Source organism: Lissotriton helveticus, chromosome 6 (assembly GCF_964261635.1).
Source record: "Lissotriton helveticus chromosome 6, aLisHel1.1, whole genome shotgun sequence".
Lineage (NCBI taxonomy): Eukaryota > Metazoa > Chordata > Amphibia > Caudata > Salamandridae > Lissotriton > Lissotriton helveticus.
In genome coordinates, this window is record NC_136067.1 from 1274031973 (window position 1) to 1274052299 (window position 20327).

General features: G+C 46.1%; 1 protein-coding gene across 2 annotated transcripts in view; it reads left to right on the forward strand.

Moving 5' to 3' along the window:
* Positions 1–20327, forward strand: part of DHX57 (DExH-box helicase 57) — a 539830-nt gene that overhangs the window by 359 nt on the left and 519144 nt on the right. The gene's annotated exons all lie outside the window — the stretch shown is intronic.

Here is a 20327-nt window from a genome sequence, read left to right on the forward strand (position 1 = left end):
GCGCGAACTCGATCTGAAGGTATTGAGGCGCTTTAGATGATGTTACATTTCTCTCTACACTAGACCCATGCAGGATAAGTGAAGATTGACGTGTTTTTTATTTGCCCCGTTTTAACATTTGGGCCATTCATTTTTGTTTGTTTAATGTTTTGTACAGCAATGTGACCATCTTGCGACCTCCCATTGTAAAATTAGCATTTAGGAAATCATGGCATAGGGTTCCTGCATCCTAGTGCCCATGAGGGCCTGGAACGTGTGTATCAGGAACCCATGTGTCAGGAAGTATCTAGGTGGCAGTCTATATTCGCCAATCATGGGCTCCGAAGAGATGTTTCCGGACGTGTAGCAGCCCTCAACGTGACTGTTTCCATGACTGATCACTGTGACAGTTGTCTGGCCTTGAACAATATTCCCCCAGGAGGATGGCTCGCCAGTGCCGAGGCATCTGATAGCAGTTGCGTTGTACGTGTATGCTGCCAAGTTTCTGATTGCTTATATGGCATTTCCATGGTTTTACTGTACTTATGAGTGCCAGTATACTGCAACACTTGTGTCACTTAGGGGGTCATTAGGATGACGGGCGGACTAACGGAATTCAGGACCGCCCGCCATAAGGGCGGGGGTCCAGTGGGGGGTATTAGGATGCGCCCGCCACAATGCTAAAATGCATGTATACATTTGCATACACAAAGCGGCAGGCACCGCGCGGTGCCTACTGCATTGTATATGCAAATGCTGGGGGGTACCACAGGTACCCCCATGTGCACCCCCCACCTCGCCTTTGCAGGCCCCCGAAGTGAAGACCGCATGCCTTTCCGTGGCGGCATTGCCATCTGTTACTGCCCATTGTAATATGGCTGGCGGTGTCTGATAGACACCGCCACCATATTAAACCTTTTCTGCCCCGGTAACAAGTCGACCGAGCGGAAAAGCGGCGGATGGTCTTTCCGTCCGCCGCGGTCCCCCGCCATACTAATATGGCAGGGCATTTAGCTGAGGATGGCGGGCGGATTGCCCCCGCCAGGCCGGCGGTGGCTACCGCCCGCCTGGCGGGGGCAATCCGCCCGCCTGGCGGGGCAATCCGCCCGCCATCCTAATGACCCCCTTGGTGTGACTCTTTCTCACGAGTAAAACCAATCAATGACCTGCATGGGAGATGAATATCAGAAATGATACTTTTTCAAGCACTGTGGAACTCTATAAATATCTTGAAAATGCAGGTTACCCTTGAAACGTAAGATCATTCGCCAAATGCCTCTTTCCATGTTGACCGTCCACAGCAGCCTCTCTTCTACTATGTGTAATACATTTTTAACACAATGACATACATATTTACAGTGCTTTCAGTTGCAGGGTGAGACCTCATAGCACTATAATATAGAAGTCATTAATCCCCACTGCACCAACCAGGGCTTAATTCTGTTTTCCCAGGTTATGCACAAAATATCTGCAGTGATCGCATTAACCAACTGAGGTTTTAAAACGCAAGAGAGTGCATTTCCCAAGCTTAGAGCTTTAAAGCTGCATGGAACTGGAGATACCCACACATCATTCATCAGAAACTGCTATTACATACGATTCATTTTAAAGTGTGTGGATGGAGCAAGATAACCTAACCCCTGGCATGTTTGAGTGTCCCACTGTCTCAGGCCTTTAAGTGGGGGAAAAAAACGGGTGGTGCTCGAAAAGGGTCGGGGCAAACCGCTTAAAGGGGTGTGGCCTATCCAAGTAGGGGCGTGGTCTAAAGCAAGATAACTAGCATTGTGTGCTTAAGAAAATCCCCTCCAATTATCCTACCTTCGGAAAAAACTCTCTTTAAAGGATTTCCCTTCCTCCTACAACACAGCTCACCTAGTATGACATCTCCACTTCTCAGTAGTGAGCACTATGAGCATGCGAACATCGATGTGCATACTCTCACTGCAGTCCAATAAAAGAAAACAGACTACCTTTGCGAGGCCTGAAAATGGCACCCGATAGAGACCCGTTTCAAGGCCCCCTGAAAATAACTGCAGGTGCTCAGACCCGGCCCACTTAAAGCCCTGCATCCATCCATCCTAAGCACTGCACCATCCTTCAGTCCATCCACACATTCTACCTACCTACATACATACATACATACATACATACATACATACATACATACATACATAAATCTACATAAATCAGTCCCTGCACCTATCCTATGCATCCATCAGCCCTGCGCCTATCCTAATTACTGGTCCATTCATCCACCCACCCATCCATTCATCCAGCCAGCAATTCATTCATTAATTCATCCATCCAGCCATCCATCCATACATACATGTGTCCCTGGACCTATCCTAAGCATCTATCAGCCCACTCGCCTATCCTAAACATTGTGCCATCCATCCATCTATTCGCCGATACATCCATACATACATCTGTCCCAGAAGCTATCCAAAGCATCTATCCGCCTATCCTAAGTACAGGTCCCTGCATCTATTCATCCCTCCATCCATCCATGCATCCATACATTCACCCATCCATCTAGCTAGCCATTCATCCATCCACTCGCCGTTTATTCACCTATCCGCCCTTCTTTCCATGCACCCCCCGCCCTGATCCTAAACACCCGTATTTTACTCATCCACCCAGCCTCTCAATGGGCCGAAAAGGCTGGTGATAACCATTGACAGGCAGATGTTTCTGATAAAGAACAAGAAAGCTTTCAGTTGCTCTTTGTGGGCCATAGTTCACCACCCTTCTCTGGTGATGTTTTAAACAAAGAAATATATTGAAAACATATAGGGTCATCAAGGACTAATCTTGAACAAACAGGCACGTTTTTAGCTCTATTTTAAAGCTGTCAACTGACTGAGCCATGCGAAGTTTGAGTGGTAAGTTGTTCCAAATCTTCGTAGTTAATACAGTGAATGAGCTACCTCTGTGCCGGACTTTGGAATATCTGGGAATCAGCATTCGTTTGTGGTTATTGGATCTCAGCTTACTGTCTTGCTTGTAGAGGCTAAGTCTATTTGAGGGTTCTAAAGGCCAGGGTGAGGGCCTTAAATTTAATCCGCTTCATAATTGGGAGTCAGTGTAGCTGCTTTAAGTGAGGGGAAGTGTGTTGGCAAAAAATGATGTGCTGAATCAGCCTAGCTCTAAATGTTCTGGAGTTTGTTCGTCAGAAAAGCAGGCCTACCCAGATAAAGGCTTTTGGCATAATCTAAATGTGAAGTTACAATTTAATGGACCACAATTTTGCAGGTCTCCTCTGAGACATAATTTATTTATTTATTTATTTTAAAAGTTTTATATAGCGCTGGCTAGACCCGGAGGTATCAGAGCGCTTTACATGAGCATCAGATCATAGTTACAGGTTACATCGTTACAAAGGTTACACAGTTCTTAGAGCATGGCAACATAGTTACTTGTAAGGTCGAGATAAACAATAAGCACTAATACGTAAGGGGAAAAGAAGGCAAGGTGAGAGATTCAGGGGGGGTAGGAGTAGGGGGAAATAGACAGATAATGAAGGTGGGAAAGAGGAGGGGAGGGTGAGAGACACAGCATGAGGGGAAGGGTGACGGGGACACAAACCGGTAGACTAGTCAAGGCAACGTCCAAAGTCCAGTAAGCTGTAATCCCAGGGGAAGTGGTATCCCTTCCCTATCTCTATTGCGAGAGGCTCCCTTTACACAGTGGACTCTCTCAGAGAGGTCTCTGAGACTCCAAGGCCTACATACGGGATCCTTCCCCAAAAAGGGGAGAGGGAGTGCTTTGGCAAGGGGTGCCATACCATACCACAACTGTGAGTGGCTCCCTTGGCGCAGTGGACTCACTCAGCGGGTTCGCTGAGACTCCAGAGTATAGATATTGGATCTTTCCCCAACAAGGGGAGAAGGAGTGCTTAGTCAAGGGCACAAAGGACAGGGGGTAGGCAGAGTAGCAGGCAAGGGGAGAGATTCAGGGGAGAGAGGATAGGAGCTAGGGAAGAGACAATAAGGAGAGACGAAAAGAAGTCTGCCTAAAGACCGACTGGGTAGGTGACGACCAAGGAGGGAATCCAAGGCCCATCTCCCCTATAGCTAAACCAAGTAGCTCCATCGGGCATCAGACAAAATAGTTCAGTCTCAAAACATTGAGAGAGGAGGGAGGGAGAGACATAAATAGAGGGAGGATGCGGCTTGGAGAGATGGGCGGGGTAGAGGATAGACCAAGAGTTGGGGCCAAGTTTCGAGATAGGTGATACTGAGGGAGAGGGGGAAAGAGAGAGGGGAGACATGATTAGGAGAGTAAGGAGGGAGAGAAGGAGTAAACAGATTAAATCATAGGATTAATCAGAACAGGAATATAGAAAGGCTGAATTATGGCAGAGATACATTTAGCCCAAAACAAAATTACAGCAAAGAAATGGGGGAGAACAAAATAGAAGAACATCCTATGGGGGGACAACAAAATCAAATACAGTAAGCAGCATTAGACAGCATAGTTATATAAAATGAACAACAATAGTAGAACACGTCCAAATGTACATTCAGGGATTAATGCTAAGAATGAGAAAGATGTGAAGTAAACTAATAGTGGGAAGGATGAGAGTCAGCTAAGGAGAACACACACCAGAGAAGTACGGTGCAAGATGCATAGATATCGCACTAGGTTACATTTGGCCAACAGCAAATAATAAAAATAGGAAATGGGGGTGAACCACATGAAGGAACATCATAGAGGGGGACAACAATATCAGACAAATTACACAACAATTATAAACATATCAAAAAGGCAACATTAGAGATTAAGATTAAGCGTGAGAAAGATATGAATAAGGTTAAGGAGTGAGAGAGATGACTAAAGAGAGTAAACATCAAATGAAATAAGGTGCAGGATGCATAGATAGATAGCTAACTACAGGATAAGTACAAGGTAACAACTTCCTTACAGATCTGAGTTTTCAGAACGCAGATCGAGGAGATCGTCTAAGTTGGGTCGTGAAGGAGAAGTCGGAGTCAAACATGCTGCCATCATTTCTCGCTGATGTAGTAGGTTTCGGTGGAGGGTTAAGTCCTTCAGGCCACCAGAGATCTGCAGGGGGCATTCTGGCTAAAGAAGAGAACCTCTGTCTTATCCAAATTTAGTTTGAGGAAATTAGACTTCATTCAGGCAGCAACACCTTTAAGACCTTACTTACATTTGAGAAGAGCCGCTTTCGAGTGTTTCCGAAAGGAAAACAACAGTTGTGTGTCATCTGCGTAAGAGACCACCTTCACCCCCCCCCAGGTTTCAATCAGGGTGTCCAGGTAAAGATTGAAGAGCAGCGGGCTCAAGGCAGAACCCTGAGGTACCCGCAGACAAGAGGTTTGGGGGAAGAAGAGAAAGAGTGGAGATACAAATGCTGGGATCGGACTTCCAAAAAAGATTTCAGGCAGGAAAGGATTGTGCCCTGAAAGCCAGATTGGCTTAATCTGTTCAAGAGAGTGGAGTGGAACTAAGTGTCAAATGCTGCTGACAGGTCTAATAATACCACCATGGCTGAAGAGCCTCCATCTAGGGTTCCCCTTACAAACTCAAATACTTTGAAAAGTGCCGGTTTGGTGCTGTATCCTGCTCGAAAACCTGACTGAGCACCGTAGAGACGACCATTGGCCCCAACAAAGGAAGATACCTGGTGATCTACAAGCTTTTCCAGAATCTTAGCAGTGGCTGGCAGCAGCTAAATGGGCTTGAAATTACTAAGATCTAGGGTCAGTTTTGGGTTTCTTGAGATGCGGAAGAAGGAATACCTGTTTCCAGGTGGCAGGGAAAAAGCCAGAGTTCAAGGATGAGTTCCAGATTTTGTCAAGAAATGGATTAACAAAATGTGGTATGGTAGAGCCTAATTTGCATTTTACTAGCTCATTGAGTGACTCGTCTTCCAATATCGTACAGAACTCGGAAAGAGCCCACTTGCGGCTAGCGGTAGGAGCAGGCATTGTTTCTGCACAGTATCTATCGGGGAAGATGGAGTGCATTGTACAGATTTTCTCATTAAAAAAAATCGATAATTTGATGCAGAGTTTGGGAGAAAGATTCAAAGCACTTATTACCGTATCAGGGGAGACAAAGGACTTTACTATGTTAAATACTCTACTGGAGGTATTGGTAGCAACCTCAATGCATGACGAGAAGTGCTATCTCATGATCTTCCGCAAAAGTTTACGAAATTTGCTGAGAGCCGATTTATATAACAGCTGTGCCTCCGGGTCATAAGACCTTGTCCAGCTACATTTCAGCTTTTTACACAAGCTTTTCTGTGCTCCTAGGATAGGGCAGAACCAGGGAGCAGAGGGGTTGGTTCTTTTAGCTATTAAAACTTTCAGAGGTGCGAAAAAGCCCAAGGAATTGGTCATCCATTGATTAAATAGGACAGCATCTTAATAAGGGTTGCCTGTAAAGGAAGGAGGTGAGGAGCAGAAATAGAGCGCAAGGGGCGCCTCTGTAATATTCCACCATCTTATCCTCACCTCAGGAGTGACCTTTTGTCTTCTTCAAGTGATCGTTTCCATAAAAAGTTAAAGGGACAAGGAAATGGTCAGACCAGATGCTACGGGGAGCTGGCATATAAACAAGAAATATTAGAATAAATCGGGTCCAGCGCCTGCCCTGCTTTGTGTGTGCGTGACAGGACATATTGTACCAGGATCAGGTCCGCCAAAGTCTGGATCAGCAGGGAAGCCTGTGTACACTTAGGGTTGTCTGCATTGGTATTATAATCCCAACACAGGGGCGGCCTCAACAGTATCTCTAAGGATAATGGCGACCACACGTTCTGTCTTACCTCCTCCCTGATTAGTACACATAATCTGGTAACCTGGAGGGATAGCCAAGGCTAGGTCAGGGTTAAAGCCTTCCTTCAGCCAGGTTTCAGTAGTAAATATAAAGTCCCAGTTGTTATCTGGCAGTAGTAGAACTATGTCAGATGAGTATTTTTAGAGTTACCTGCAATTAATAAGACAAGCCTTTAAACAGGCTAGACCAGATGGATCCTCAGTGCACGTCATTGGGAGCTGTGATGGAAAGCAGTCGCCTGGAACAGTTTGTGTTAGCCCTGTACTCTGTGGTGTATTAAGTGTAAGAATTAGAGATAGTGGCCGTGCACTGCATTAAGTTCTTCTTAGTATTAAGGCGTGAGTCATACTCCCCGCTCAGGATTATTAAAATATCACAGATTAGCGCTGGCACTGACTAGTGCAAGTGTCTCCTAGGGCACTGACTACTGTGTGCTGAATTTGTCAGCAAAGATATGAGCAATAAAGTTTTTCACAAAATCAATTTTCTTTCTCAAGTCTCAAGTCTCTTAAGTATTTTATTCATACTTGTAAAGTTCTTCATTTGTATATATAATTTTTTTCATCTGAAATTGCATATGTTCAGCATATGTATTTTACATCCGATTTGTTTTTCAAATGAGCAAAAAATACATTCCAATGCATTTCGGCCAGGGGCCTTCATCAGGGAAATCTGTGGGACAAAGATTGTATCCATCACGATATGTTTCAATACACAGCATGGTAATAACATAACAGTTAACTAACATGGTGAAATGCATACTTCTCAAGTTACAAAAAGTCCATAATCATGTTGCTAACCTCCAACTTAGTTAATCATGACCTCAATGTTACCCTTCGTGTGCGCGTTTAGGGTGTTACTGTGTGTCTGATATGTGTCTGGGTGATAACGTAAACAACTTTTAAACTAAACACATTGGCCGATAATATAACCTGGATATATCGAGGGTTGCTTCTGTGTGTGGGCTAATCACGTCAAAAAATGAAATGCGGGTAAATGCACTTAGACGCTGTAGCGTCTTACTCATGGTGATGTGGGGGGCTTTAAACATAACTGCACGCGTTAACATTTAAGCTCGCCTGAGGGTTCGGTATGCGGCACGCGCATAGCGGTAAAGCGCGTTTGAGGGTTAGTATTCGCTTAGGTGTATTTAATGCGGCTAAAGTTCTTACCGGAATGCGCTGTTACAAAGGTTCGAGCCTGCACTAGGAGCCGCCGCTCTCTCCGCTTCAAAGTCGGCGTGTGACGTGTGTGGGATGGGTTGTGCTTTAAAATTGCGCGCGCTGCCATTAAAGGGCCAAGGTTAAATAATGGTCATAGCAATGAACTATGTGACTGCATGGATTTCAAAGGGCGGTCATCGCGTTAAACTAACAAATACATGCACAGCACTGTAATGATACACTTATTATATCAAAAAACCAACAAATTATAGATAACAGCTAAATTCTGTCCGTTCATTAATTCCATGTGGGCGCAAAGTCTGTAAATGGTATATCCAGTGATTTTCACGTTTTAGCAAGGCTTTTCTGTTGTCCGTCTCTTCATTTTTTTCCACTACTTCTAGTATGCAAGCCTTAATTTGGTTGATCTGATGGTTATGTTCAATGAAATGGGTGGTAAGCGCCGATTTTAGCACTTTGGTTCTTATATTGCTTTTATGCTCGGTTAGCCGGATTTTGAGTTTGCGTTCTGTCTGTCCAACATAAGCATGGCCACATGGGCATTTTATCATATATATGATGTTTTTAGTATCACATGTACCGTTGACTTGTAACCTGATTTTATTGCCTCTCATTGGATGGGTGATCGTGTTGCCTTCCATAATGTTATTGCAATTGCTGCAATTTCTACAAGGAGTTGTTCCTTTGTATATTGTATGAGGTTTTGTCGCTTTACAAAAAGAACAATGGCAACAAGGACTACGTCTATATCTGCGATATATTGACGATATTTTTATCTTGTGGAATGACACCAAAGAACGTTTAATTTCCAACATCCAACAACTGAATCTCGTTGACCAGAGGATACAATTTACCTACACCATACATGACAGTCAAATCAATTATTTGGATGTAACCGTTAAAAAAATAGGTGACAAAATTGAGACTACCCTGTACACCAAAAGTACTGATCGGAACAACCTATTAGCTTACCAGAGCTTCCACCCTACTTCCCTCAAACAACACCTCCCGTACTCTCAACTTCTCCGAGTAAAAAGAATTGTCTCAGACCCGGAAGAATCGAAGACGCAAACACAAACCATGTTAAACAAATTCAAAAAAAGAGGATATCCAGACGAAGTCCTACAGGGAGCGCTGGAAAGAACTAGTCCTAAAGACAGAAAAACCTTACTGTCAGCACAAAAAAGCAAAAAGGCTAACAGAACCACATGCGTCAGCAAATATTCCACAGCTAGCCCACAGTTCAAGAAAATCATCAAAAGACACTGGTGCATTTTACAAACTGAACCTGATTTCAACAATATATTCACCGATGAACCACTATTTGCGTTCACCAGAGCAAAAAACATAGGAGAAATCATCAAGAAACCAACAGCGACAAAACCTCATACAATATACAAAGGAACAACTCCTTGTAGAAATTGCAGCAATTGCAATAACATTATGGAAGGCAACACGATCACCCATCCAATGAGAGGCAATAAAATCAGGTTACAAGTCAACGGTACATGTGATACTAAAAACATCATATATATGATAAAATGCCCATGTGGCCATGCTTATGTTGGACAGACAGAACGCAAACTCAAAATCCGGCTAACCGAGCATAAAAGCAATATAAGAACCAAAGTGCTAAAATCGGCGCTTGCCACCCATTTCATTGAACATAACCATCAGATCAACAAAATTAAGGCTTGCATACTAGAAGTAGTGGAAAAAAATGAAGAGACGGACAACAGAAAAGCCTTGCTAAAACGTGAAAATCACTGGATATACCATTTACAGACTTTGCGCCCACATGGAATTAATGAACGGACAGAATTTAGCTGTTATCTATAATTTGTTGGTTTTTTGATATAATAAGTGTATCATTACAGTGCTGTGCATGTATTTGTTAGTTTAATGCGATGACCGCCCTTTAAAATCCATGCAGTCACATAGTTCATTGCTATGACCATTATTTAACCTTGGCCCTTTAATGGCAGCGCGCGCAATTTTAAAGCACAACCCATCCCACACACGTCACACGCCGACTTTGAAGCGGAGAGAGCGGCGGCTCCTAGTGCAGGCTCGAACCTTTGTAACAGCGCATTCCGGTAAGAACTTTAGCCGCATTAAATACACCTAAGCGAATACTAACCCTCAAACGCGCTTTACCGCTATGCGCGTGCCGCATACCGAACCCTCAGGCGAGCTTAAATGTTAACGCGTGCAGTTATGTTTAAAGCCCCCCACATCACCATGAGTAAGACGCTACAGCGTCTAAGTGCATTTACCCGCATTTCATTTTTTGACGTGATTAGCCCACACACAGAAGCAACCCTCGATATATCCAGGTTATATTATCGGCCAATGTGTTTAGTTTAAAAGTTGTTTACGTTATCACCCAGACACATATCAGACACACAGTAACACCCTAAACGCGCACACGAAGGGTAACATTGAGGTCATGATTAACTAAGTTGGAGGTTAGCAACATGATTATGGACTTTTTGTAACTTGAGAAGTATGCATTTCACCATGTTAGTTAACTGTTATGTTATTACCATGCTGTGTATTGAAACATATCGTGATGGATACAATCTTTGTCCCACAGATTTCCCTGATGAAGGCCCCTGGCCGAAATGCATTGGAATGTATTTTTTGCTCATTTGAAAAACAAATCTGATGTAAAATACATATGCTGAACATATGCAATTTCAGATGAAAAAAATTATATATACAAATGAAGAACTTTACAAGTATGAATAAAATACTTAAGAGACTTGAGAAAGAAAATTGATTTTGTGAAAAACTTTATTGCTCATATCTTTGCTGACAAATTCAGCAAACAGTAGTCAGTGCCCTAGGAGACACTTGCACTAGTCAGTGCCAGCGCTAATCTGTGGTATTAAGTGTAAGGCCACATGTCTCACAAACATAAACTGAAGAAGCCTCGCTAGAAAGAAGCAAACACCAAACCACCCTCCGTTATGGTTCTCTGAGTCACACCCAATGAGGGGGTACTTTGCTGTTTGCTCCCAGGAGGGACTACCAGTCACAGGCTGCACTGCAATAGGAGAGGGGCGGAGGAAGCTATCCACACCCTTTGCAAGCGCTACTAAGCACAGACATATCTCCTGCTATGCAGGATTTGCATGGGCAAAGCCAATGGCAGCCCCGTCTTTGCCTGTCATCGACTGGGCTGGGCTTCCCTTTGAGGTTTTTCCGCTCCATCTTTCATCTATGGTACTTCTGTTAACCGGTAAGATAGCAGTAGACGCATCAGCTTGTGATTGTATTGTATCTACTTATTTAGCATATGAACGCTTTCTAGCTTGATTTGTTTGATAGGGATGTAGGACCTCTGACTGTAACCTGTCAGCTTATACTCCTCATTTACTGGTTGAAATCTAAGTATTTATAACGTATAAATCACGGACAAGCATAAATTGGGTTTATCTAATCCCAATAAAATTAAGAACTCCACCCTAGATGGCTTCATTGAGCGAGCTGTGGGAGTCATTGACAAAGAGATTGTTAACTAGCTGAAAGACACCTTTCTCTTACAATGGATAGTCTCTGACCCAAGTGATTCACATGGTCCAATATGAGGGGCTCTGAACAAGCTCCCACTTGCATCTCAATTACCTCAAATAGACTTTTTACTTTTGTGACTGCTTAGTTCACCACTTGCAGAACTCAAAAAAGGACCGAAGCAGGCAAGGTCACCTGAGGCTGTTGTGGAGCAACCTGCAACACAATCTCCCTATATTTCCCCATTGGTTCCCTCAGGTTTGTGATAAAATTAAAATCCTCTTGTCTGACTGTGTCCGCCCATTATTTGAGCATTTAGAGGCTATTGAAAGTGCTCTGACAGTGGTTCTGGAGCACAGGGTGGCTATATGTCGCAAGGACCCTACCACTAGCCCCACTACTGCTGCCTCATCACAGACTTCACCTCCAGCAGCTGGTAAAGACTTGCTCTTAAGCTCAATAAGTCATCCTCCGGCTACAGACCAACCACAAACTACCTCAGTAAACTCTGTGCAGCCAGCCCCGCAGTGTATCCAGCCTACCCCACCTTTAAATGACCATTTTAACAAAGCTGGGTTGGCTGGGCCTAAGGAAAGTAACTTTGTGTCCCTTCTACTGCCTGCTGCCTGTCCCTATTGTTATTATTTTAGCCAACATTCCTTGACATGCCCCTCAGATGGTTAAAAGCTCTGAGCAGTTACTGAATGAGGTCACTCACTGGTTACAGTCCAACATTCAGCATAATGCACAGTTGTTCAAAGGCATTTTATTTGTTCATAGCGTGAGTTGGGTGGGGCCTATGAAAAAGGAATTTCAGAGTGACTGGGTTTTCGTAAACCTTGCTAACCCGTTTATTGCAGGAACATCGATTCAATCATCCTATTTGGGTCTTGCATGACATTGTTTTTTCAAGGTCTTACCTTTAGGCTATTTCTACAGTGATTTAAGTATGAAGTCTGTGGCACCCACTTGTATCCCCCCCTACACATGGGCCCTCTAAGATTGTGTCCCGTGTGCCGATTGCAAATAGTTTTTCTTCTTTATCCAGTGAGTGCAGGAACAATTGACCAGAGGGGTTTGTTATATCCACTCAAGTTGTTGCCATTTCTAACGCTTCTTCTCTTACCAAGCTTGATTCAAGGCTTTCTGATAAATTTATAGCTGCGCAAGATCTATTTTCGACACTCAAGCTCCCGCTTACCTCATCCGGTACTAGTAAATTGGGTAAGTTGCTGAACTTGAATATTGCAGGTCTTGCAGCAAAATTATGTCAGAAGAACTTGATTGAGTTTATGAGCTCCTGTGATATTGTTTTGTTGCAGGAGACGGCCATATTTTGTGATAGTTTTATTTGCTTTTCTGTCCCTGCCTCTCCTTCTGTGGTTGGGCGTGCCTTTGCAGGTGTTCTCACAACACTTGTTTGTGCGATATTGCCTATCTCAACATACTGTGGAATAATCCTAGCATTTCATGTGAATTGGCCTAAAACATTTAGTAGTATTGTTGTCAACGTTTACAATGACAATTTTTTTCTACTATGGACAAACCAAATTTCGGGTTTCTTTCTGACTTTTTTGATGAAAGGGATTACTAATTGCTAGAAAATGTATGAATTTTAATATACTGCTTGCACAGGACTTTAATGCCAAACGTGGTAATTTGATTGTTACCTCAGTGGAACAGCTATAAAAGGTTGGTTCTTTGGTAGGTCCTACGTGTTCTAGTGATTGTAGGGACACTGCTATATCCCGATTTGCTCAAGTTTGATTTTGGAAAGCTTTTGAGTAGATTGCTTCACCTGCCTTTCGAGGGTTACTTATACCAGGGGAAGAACACACAACAATAATTGATTATATATTTGCTTCTGGGAACCTCTTGATTCAAATTGTGGATGGGACTGTTGGCCCAAGTATTTTCAATGATCTTAATCCACTTATCACCCACGGGTGGGGTGACCTGATGTTAAATTTCAGGAAATTACTGTTGGGGGTATTAATACCAAAGACACACAATTGATGGACGGAATGCATAACCAATCAAAACATTCACCCTCAGTCAAGAGATCTGGGTTAAATCAATCATTCTTTTGCTCACCATGCCACCCCAGTTTAGACCCGGCCATATGCAAATCCGTCTTGGCCATGTGCCTCATCGGAACAGTCCAACCCTAATGCCAGCACGGGGACAATTGTTGTAAGCTAGTATGGATAACTGTTAATGTAAGAGACATCCAACACAAATTTTGTTTATATCATCTGGATCTGGTGACTGTCTCACACTGGAGCCCGGTACAGCCAGTAGTTCTGAGATTTTTGTTGCGTTTGGACGCACCATTAGTGCCTTTTTCCTAAAGCCCCAGAAGCACACTAACTTGAATCACCAACTTTGGTTTGAGAAAGCGTTTAGGCAAGCCAGTAAACGCCTACGTAGTGTGCTGCATGTTAAGCCTAAGGATAAGGAGACACTTGCCATATGCAGAAGAGAATATAAGTGGGCTATATGTAAAAAAGAAAATTGAACTGCAGGATTAGACTTGAAATACATGTGTTACCTCTTGTAGGACAAGAAATACTGGGCTCTTTGACACACTCACATTTTTTTTTGTAATCAGGTTTGTCAAAGAAACATCAACTGGTTCCCAGTACTTTACATGATATCAGTGACAATTATTGTAACAGACAGTAAGAGGAACATTTGCTCTCCAACAGTCTGTAGTTACCAAAATTCAGTAAATGTATACAGTTACGGCCAAAGAGGCTGTAAAGGAAATTAATAATGCACTGTAACAATGGGAGTAGTAAACAAGTGGGACTTCGGTTCATAAACCATGTTGAACTAGTTAAAAATAAACACAGTAGTGACAGCAGGTCACAGTAGCAGATAAAGTAGGGGGAGAGTGAGATGGGATGCACACAGCGAGAGAGACCCAATTAGGGGGGGGGGCGCAGCATTGCATTTCACATTTCAGTTAAGGATGAGGGATACTGGCAGTGGTGAGGGTGGTGAAGAGGATCTCTGTTGCTAAGGGGGAAGGTCGTTGTTCCTAGTATGCTGTAAGAAATGTGTAACTAGGGTCCCCCAGTGGGAAGATATGGGTTGTTTGTGTAGGTACCCTGGAGGAAGATGTTCTTCGTTATGAAGAAGCACTTCTTCATAACGAAGACCATCTTCCTCCAGTGTTGCCCATTTGTTCAAACGCTCCGTCCATCATCCCCTTTTGTATCGCTTTGTTCGCCCTAAGTGTGGCAGGGTATGCTCAGACGTGAGTCTCTTGTTCACTTGGCCACTGGATTCAAGATAGCCTGGCTGATGAGGATTATGAATCCGAAACCGGTCCCATGATGCTTGTTTCTGGTCCAGGGAAGACATGGCTTGGCAGTTCGGGCTGGACTGTTCCCATGAGGCACAGGGTCAGACTGATTTGCATATAGCCGTGTCTGAACTGGGGTGGCTGAGTGAACTAAAGAATGGTGATGGATCAAACCCAGATCAGTTGACTGGGGGTGAGTGTTTGATTTGTTCAAACGCTCCGTCCATCATCCCCTTTTGTATCGCTTTGTTCGCCCTAAGTGTGGCAGGGTATGCTCAGACGTGAGTCCCTTGTTCACTTGGCCACTGGATTCAAGATAGCCTGGCTGATGAGGATTATGAATCCGAAACCGGTCCCAGGATGCTTGTTTCCGGTCCAGGGAAGACATGGCTTGGCAGTTCGGGCTGGACTGTTCCCATGAGGCACAGGGTCAGACTGATTTGCATATAGCCGTGTCTTAACTGGGGTGGCTGAGTGAACTAAAGAATGGTGATGGATTAAACCCAGATCAGTTGACTGGGGGTGAGTGTTTGATTTGTTCAAACGCTCCGTCCATCATCCCCTTTTGTATCGCTTTGCCCATTTATGCACCGCGCTGTACCAGGCCTCTAATGGAGGTGCTGTGGGGGAGCACCATTGTAGGGTGAGTGCGCGTTTGGCAAGGAGGAGTTTCAAAGAGGCCAAAAGGGTGTTAATATTGTATTTTTTTCGGCCCTTGAAGATGCTCCGCGAGCATGCTTCCCAGGTGTGTATATAAGGCAGTTTTGTGACCTCGCGCAGGGTGTTGTGGACTGCTTCCCAGCAGTGTTGAAGGGCCGGGCAGGATCATAGCATATGTGTGAGGTCTGCATCTAACGCCCGACAGCGTGGGCACCTCACTTGCGTGCTGCGGAAATGATGGTTTATTTGAGCTGGGGTGAGATACGCTCTGTGCGGAAGGAAGAAATGTATGTTCCTGAAACAAGAGTTTCAAGAAACCATCTGAGGGAATTTTAGGGCTTGTGCTAATTCTTTGTCATGCAGCACTCTCCCATTTCTGCCCAAGCGAGTCTAGGTGGACCACTTACAATGTCTAGGATGGCTTTGCAGAGCCAAGTAATAAGGTGTTGGCCATTCTCCATTATAAGGGCTTTCCATTGAAGGGGCATTTTACCCAGGTAGACAGGTCATGCAAGTTGGGCCGGATTATGGGGGTATATAGCCAAGTTTTCCCAGCTCACTCGCAGTCCTGCATCTGTGGCAAACTCTGTCAAGGTGTTTCGTATTTGGGAGTGATTCAAGGAGACGTCACCCACATGTATCAATAAGTCGTCTGCATATAACGACACAGAGTGTGTCCTCTATGCCAGAGAAAATAGCAGTGGTGACCGAGGACGCCCCTGTCGGGTCCCCCGGTGTATCAGGAAAGAGTCTGAGACGGAAAGACCGAGTCGCAGCCTAGAAGTTGGTTTAGTGTAAAGTAGTTTGGTATAAGCCAGCAATCAATAACCTACACCCAGGCGAGTAAGTACAAGGAAGAGGTATGGCTACGTCAGCGTATCAAACACCTTCTCCAGGTACAGTATTAGGCATGCAGCCAGTGGAAATCGTCCCTGTATACAGTCTTGAACATGGAAGGGGCAGCGTATTTTTTACGACATATTACATCCAGGAATAAATCGATTATGATCTATAAGAATGAATTCCTGGAGGACGCAGGCGTAATGATCGGCAAGAAGTTTCCCAAGTATTTTATAATCCGCACTCAGATTGGCACACCTTTAACGATAACAAGTTATTCAATATTCAAAACAATTGTGTGTGCTCCAATATCAGCCCAGATGACTGGGTAGCACATTTTACCAAAATGTGCTGCGCCTGCATCAGATAATGATGCCATAGAGTTGCTGGTACCCATGTTCACCCTTCAAATCGAATTCTCTCTGGAGGAGGGTACTGAGGCTATTTGTGTCAGTCCTGCAAATAAAGCGCCTGGCTCGGATGGGGTGCATGTGGACCTCTGTAAACTCGAGGTGGATCTGTGGATACCGCTAGTATCTGTAGATACCTCTAGTTACCAACTGTGCTAATCTAGTTTGCAAAACCGGGTTTTAAGTGTCTTGGCATCCAATCATCATAGTTCATAGGGGAACACCAGTGACTCTAACCTGACTTCCAGCCAGCGGGCAGTGCCGTGAGGGAAACGGCCGAGGTCTGAACACGCCGGGAGGCTGCAGGAGGCGGTCAGCGACATCGGACCACACTCCCCAGCAGCCTCTTGGGCGGCGGCGCGCCCGTGACGCGTCCAGAGCGCCCGGAGGCGCCAGTAAAAGCCTGACACCCCCTCTCGCCCCGCGAGTCGCGCGCGGGCAGCGCCGGGCGGAGCCCGGGCAGAGGGCGGGCCGTCTGTGGCCGTCCGGGGCAGGAGGAGGCAGGGCAGGGCCACCCCATTTTCATCTACCGTACCGGCTACAACCTGTGGTGCCGCAACTCAGCATGTCAACACGCTCCGGTAAGGCCTTGAGGGGTTGCGGGGAGAGTACCCCCAGCGGTGCTATGTTTGGCTCAATGGACAAATTCCTGACAAGGGTGGCGGCTGTCATAGACAATGAACTTGCCATATCTGAACGGCGCCTTTCACTTGACTTCCCTCCTGCTAAAAGTCCATCGCCAGCAATAGTGGTGCCCCCTTTAAATCCTACTTCCCCTGCACTCTTGCTTGGAGATTCACCTGGGGATCCCCTTATTGCACCTCCAATGGGTGGTTTAGAGGGGTTAGATAGCTCACTGATTGGTGTCCACGGCACCAGCCCATGTGCCGTGCTTACAGATCCTTGCAATGAGCTCTCCTTAGCAGACTCACCTGGCACCCAGTCCCTACACTGCCCTGAGGTTCTTGCTCTCGCCCCACAAGCCCCGTCCAAGAAGCAACCCATCCAGGAGCCCATTAAAAGGAAGGGGAAAAGGGCAAACCACATTCGAAAGGGTTGTCCATTTAAGACTATTAACCACCCCAGGTACCCGCTCCTGAGGGGTCCTTCCCCCCAGAGTACTGCAGGATCGGTATCCTCAGGGACAGCCACTTGCGCACCAGTTGTTACTGATATAGTGCCACCTTTCTTGTCGGCCCCACCAACGCCTGCTCAGGACAACGTGGGTCACTCTATGGAGGCGTTTGAGAAGATGGTCAAGTCTCTTGTGCTGCCACTTATAGACCAGGTCAAGAGGTTGGGGGAAAGGCTTGACTGCTTTGAGCAGGCTACTAGGGACAATTTCTTTGCTCTAAAAACCCTTCTCAAGCACCAGCCGAAGCCCAGTGAGGATAGGACAGATAGGTTAGAGGAGTCCAATAGGATAGAGGCCCCAGTGAGACCCCCCCCTGGGAGACCAGTTGACGCAGCCGCCTAAGCACCCTGCACCTGGGAATACGATCTTGGCTGCTCCTAGGGGTGGTCCTAGACAGACAAAATCGAAGGCTCCCACTTGTGTTGCCCACGTGCATGCTACCCTTCCCCCAGCAGTAATATCCCCGGTGGCTGGCAAGGCACCAAGGCAACACAAGAAGGGAGGGACGGGCCCTATTTCGCAACCTGGGGTTGCCATATCTGATGCAACTGGTGGGGTTGCATCAACTCCTAAGGTTTCATCTATTCCTGTCCCACCTACAAATCGGCCCCCTTTGGGTCCTCCTCAGATCAGTAGACGCAAGTGCCCCCCAGTTAACCTCCCCCCTGAGTGCCACCCGTATGTCGTCATCCTCTCGAAAGTTCCCCCTCTTGGGAGTACCCAGCGTGAAAACCATCAGGCACTAAAGAATAAGGTCATCCACTGGCTGAAAGCCAACAGGCCTTTGCCCGCGGGAGTGGATGGAATTATTCTTGGTGTACGCAGGGTGGGTTGGATTGGACACAGGAAAAAATCGCTTGAAGGGGATTGTGTGGTCGTAAATTTTCAAGATGCTAGGGTTGCCCAATTTATATGCTCTCAAGGTCAACCCACGGCTGGTTCGGGTATCGACATAGTCGATTTGACATTCTTTTATCCACGGCCTATTATGACCACCCCCTCCATCCATCTTGGTCAACCCTCCTTCATTGGCAGCCTAGGGGGCCAATTTTTGGTGGAAAACACTGCCCACGGCCTTCTGACCCCGGGAGTTCCTTCCCAGCAGCTATGCACAGCCCCAGTGTTGCTAAATTGGGGACCTGGGAGTTGTTGACTCGGTTACGATCCGGGGGAGGACGTTGTGGCCCCGGGTTCTGTCGCTGAGTCAACACCATACTCCAAATCCATTGGCCCCTCCTCCCCACTGCAGACTCTGGCTATGGCCGAGTATGTAGAGGGGAAGGGGGAGACCAGGGCTCCCCATAACTCTCCGCTTGGTCCCCCTGATGTGGGTTTTGCGGACTTGTCACCCCCTGTCGAGGATTGTAGCATTGCAGCTGTAACGGACCCCCCGATTAGGGTTTTCAGCTGGAATGTTGCGGGCCTCGAAAGGAAGCTGGCATTGCCGGATTGGAGCGAGCGTGTGGAGCAATACTCCATATGCCTGTTCCAGGAAACATGGAGCCGGGTGCCCCTTCATAAGGCGGGGTATTCCACCCACTTTTTGCCGGCAGCAGAAAGTGCAACTGGTAGGGGCCGTCCCTCTGGCGGTTTGTTAATCTGGGTAGCCACCAAACTTAACTGTAGGGTGGAGGAGAAGGACACTAACTGCCCTGACCTCCTAAATATTTTGCTTCGTAATTCCCAGGGCAGAGTCATCTTAAACATTTTTAACATCTATGCCCGCGGCACTAAGGGGGGAAGAGAATCCTCAGTCATAGCTTGTTTGGAGGTGCAACTCCGATCATCTCCATACGGGTCTTGTACACTGCTGGCAGGTGACCTGAACTGCACTTTCGAGCCTCTTGATCTGGACATCTTAGCAGATCAGGAGGAATTCGATAATGGGTGGGGGATTCCCCCCCTCGAGCTTGGCCCTGTTAAAAAGTGGACAGAAGTGGCCCTCCAGATCAACTCCCTAGCTATGGAGTTCGGGCTTAGAGCTGCCAATGGCAGGACCAGGTCCGACAGGGCAGGGGCGCACACCTACAATAGGCCAGGACACACGTCACGCATTGATTATTTCCTCCTTGACATACACCTGTGGGGCATGGTGGAGGACATGGTAGTTTTACCTTCTGTGGAGAGTGACCACAATCTACTGTCCCTCACCCTGTCACACAGGTGCGTCAATAGCACCGTGAGTGGGTCTTCTTGTAACCCCGCTCCAGACCTGTCAGTGGTTTCGAATTGTGGGCGCAGGCTGAAGTGGGCGAAGCTGGCTCTTTCGGAGGAGAAAACCTCTGTGATCAGGCAGCTTCTGGCTTCAGCCCTGGCCAATCTCGACTGTCAAGGGGAAGGGCAGATGGAGGTGGCACCTAGGTTTTGTGCCATAATCCAGGCCATTGGTGACCTCTTTGTAGTCCCAGCCCACCCGAGCGGAAGGAAACCCAACCTACGTCCGGGTCAGGGCTGGTACAACCAAAAGTGTAGGGAGGCGAAAT